At 43.0% G+C, this 3,620-nt stretch overlaps 1 pseudogene; it reads right to left on the reverse strand.

The window, feature by feature from the left end:
* Nucleotides 1-94: 94 nt before the first annotated feature.
* Nucleotides 95-3,398, reverse strand: LOC120226528 (annotated as a pseudogene).
* Nucleotides 3,399-3,620: the final 222 nt, after the last annotated feature.

A 3,620-nucleotide genomic window follows, 5' to 3' on the forward strand; every position in this document is an offset into this window, starting at 1 on the left:
GAAAGTATTTCGACTATGGAATTTATGCATTTTAGCACTATAAAATTCAATGTTCTGAAGTCTTTTTTTCCATGTAGTTCTGTTTCTTACATTATCATCCTAAAGAAATTCTCTTATGTGATGTTTTTAATGCATTAAGGTATTGCATGGTGTCTGATGTTATCAGTAATAATGGTTGCAATGAAATATTTAGCTGTGCCCATACTCTATTGTAATCTAAAAACAACAGGAAATTTCTTTTCTGTACAGGCAGGTATGAAGTTATCAAGTAGTAACTGTCCATCGGGAAGGAACCGATCACTGTTTCGTTGATCAATTAGTATGTCCAGCTGAGAACCTGGATAGGACTTCACAAGATGGGTAGCATCAATAAGGCTTCCATTTCATTTGATCTGTTCCCAAATATCCACTAAAGGCCTTTTTCCCCCAAAGGGCAAAAGTGTCACTGCGTTGCAAATTAGAGCAAACGTTGGCACAGCTTTGTACTTTCCAGGATTCTTCAAAGCATAAAGCTCCTCATGGAGTGGCCAAAAATAGACATCCTCCGGTGGTCCACTGCAAAATCGCATTTACGAGTTGGAGAAGGTCTTCAGGTACATAAGAGCACGTTCTCTAGTTAGTTTTCCAAGGATCTTTAGTGGCACCCACATAAGTACTGGTACCAAAGTCCAAGCTCTCATCTTCTTCTTTAATATTGCAGCCACAATGGCTGGTATCTTGAACAATGACAACAAGAACATGTTCTGAGGTATCCTGATGATGACAAGACTTTGACATAAAATTTTGGTCAGTGCAAGTTAAACTAATTGTCTGTATTGGCAAGACAGACAATATAGTGCAGGGCATTTTCCAGTTTCTGCCTTTGATGGTAAGGAGATATCAAGTTTCATTTTGCATCAGCTCAACACTGTCATATTCAAAAAACTTTCTGCAATCCTCACTAACACTAGTTGCTGGAAATGTTTCAATCCTTTTCTTCTTATGACCAATTGCTACTTGCTTTTTTTTGTCTTCACCAAGGGATAGAAGATCCTTAGTAATTGATGGCAGTGGAGGAAGAAGCAGCACCTGGAACTAGTTAGATCTTTTTGGATGGGCAAAATGTGAAAATATTTTATTCCCATGTAAATGCTCAACAAAAGATTGCCTTAGCAGAGGAAGATGATTTCCAAGAATATAGTGGATCAGATGGCCCGTTCTGTGGATAGCAGTCAGTGTTTTTCCCTGCCACCCGGTCACTACTCAATGGGCTCATGAACGCAGTGGCCACGATGTAAGGGATGGAAGGTATCATGGGCCCAGCAATATGGATTTATGCTCACAAAAGTCAATCTGCTTATGGCTGCTGCTGAGTGACCATTTACCAGTAGTAGAGGCCAACACTCATTCCCTTATATGGCATCATTCCCCAGGGTATTCATCCAGTATGCGGGTGGCAACTTGATTCCATTAGGCTTCATCATGGCAGAGGTAGTGTTTCATTCTCTCTTTTTTCATGGTGTTTTTTAAAAGTTATTGAGGGAGAGAGCGAGAACGAGAGCCAGAGAGAGAGAGTATGTGAGCAGGGAAGGGACAGAGAGGGACAGAGAGAATCTCAAGAAGGCTTTGTGCTGTCAGCACAGAACCTGATGCAGGGTTCCATCTCAAGAACAGTGAGTGAGATTATGACCTGAGCCAAGATCAAGACTGAGACGCTTAACCACATGAGTCACCCAGATACCCCCAGGTACTGTTTCATTCTTATTGAAATAGACACATACTCTAGATACAGATTTTCATTCCTGTATGTGATACTTTTGCCAAAATTACCTCCTCGGACTTAATGAATGCCTTATTCACCATTATGCTATTCCAACAACATTGCTTCTGACCAAAAAACTCATCATGTCACAGCAAATGAAATGTGTCAATGATTCCCATGCCCATGTATCAGAAAGTGCATTGGATGCCTACAGTTTATTATGTGTCTCACTTATCACATCTTTTAATTCATAATAATTATTTTTAAGCTACTTGTTGTTTGTAGCCATAGTTTCTTTGATGTCCTCCATGCTTTTTTTCAAGCCGAGCGATTATTTTTATGATTATTGTTCTAAATTCTAGTTATGTTGCTTATATCTGTTTTGAGCACTTCTTTAGCTGTCAATTCTTCCCAGAATTTCTCTGGAGGAGAGCTCTTTCGTTTTGTCATTTTGGTTAGCTTTCTCTCTCTTGTTAGTTTAAAAAACTTATTATCCTCTCTGCACCTGTGAGCACTGCTGTACCCAAGAAGGCTCTTTGACTGTCCAGGGCCTATCCTTTCAGAAAGTGTTCTTTGAATGGTATCTCTTGGTCTCTCTTGTTGAGACCTTGGTTATTTTATTTTCCTTCTCATAGTTGTTTTCTGGGACTCTCCACCATGTGTACTTTGGCTTGTTTCTTGAGGTAGCCCTGGAAAAGAAAACAGACAGACAAACACACACACAGTGAACAATGGCACACAAACGCACAGACAAATCCAACAAACAAGCAAACCAAAAGCGAAAACAAAAAAGAAAAGAGAAAAGAGGGAGGGGGGAAGGCGAATAATAAAAAATAAAAATATATAAAAAAGAAGAAAAGAAAAGGAAAAAAATAAGAAGTCCAACAGACAAAGAACAGTTTAAAGCATATAACCAGATTTCCCAGCTACAAATAAATAGCCAGGTGTATGCAGTGCTGGTGGAAGCGCTAAAGAGAGAAATGACATGGCGGGGATGAGGCAAAATTGGAAATGAAATGAGCAGGCAGCAGGAATAAGCAGCTTTTTTCAAAGAGTGAAAGAGTGGAATATGGTTGGAGAAGAGGCGAAAGTGACTATGGTGTTATCCAAAGAAACTATATGGTCTGATTACTCCAGAGAGAAAGAGATGAGAAGGTAGGTAGGTGTAGAATTTACATCTAGAGAATTGATTAAATGTGACTGTTTAAGCAAGCCAGTGACCAGAATTAATCAGGGCAGTGCATCCATGTTGGTCTTGCCCCGGCTCCGGTGAAAAGAAAGGGAAGACGGCAGCTCTCTAGCAGGGATGGGCGTGGTTTGATCCAATGCATCCCGCGGGAGTCCTGCCTTGGCGGTTGTGGAGGGAAGAGTGGCAGCGCTCCAGTCCCTTCTTGAACCAAGTGCTGCAACTCACTTTTTTGGGTGCAGAACCTCCCTGTGCTGGGGGCACAGCCAAGGTGGGCCATGGTCTATATCCCAGGTCAGGCCTCGTTTCCAGATCCCAGTCCGCGTGCCCCAATGAAATAGCTGGAAATAGAAACTGGCAGGTGACCCCCTCAGGACAGTCCCAAGCCTCTTGTCTTCCCCCTGGGGATTGACTAGAAGCCACTGCTGCCTTCTCCTCCAGGTCGGGTTGGCGAGTGAGGAGGAGTTTCATCCGGGGTCGCCTGAGACGAGTGCGTCCCACCTAGGGTCACCTGGAGAGCAGTAAACTGGATCCCTCTGTGTCCGGAGCGGGAGGGGGGGAGGTTCTCTTCTCCAGCGACAGGGACAGTGTCTTGAGCAGTTTTGGCCACTCTCTTTCCCCTCTAAACTCCCCGCAGAGGGGGATCGCCCCCGTCCCTCTGTGTCTCTGGTCCTGGCCCGATTTTGTCTTCCC

This window comes from Hyaena hyaena, unplaced genomic scaffold (assembly GCF_003009895.1).
Source record: "Hyaena hyaena isolate Hyena2069 unplaced genomic scaffold, ASM300989v1 scaffold_1739, whole genome shotgun sequence".
Classification (NCBI taxonomy): Eukaryota; Metazoa; Chordata; class Mammalia; order Carnivora; family Hyaenidae; genus Hyaena; species Hyaena hyaena.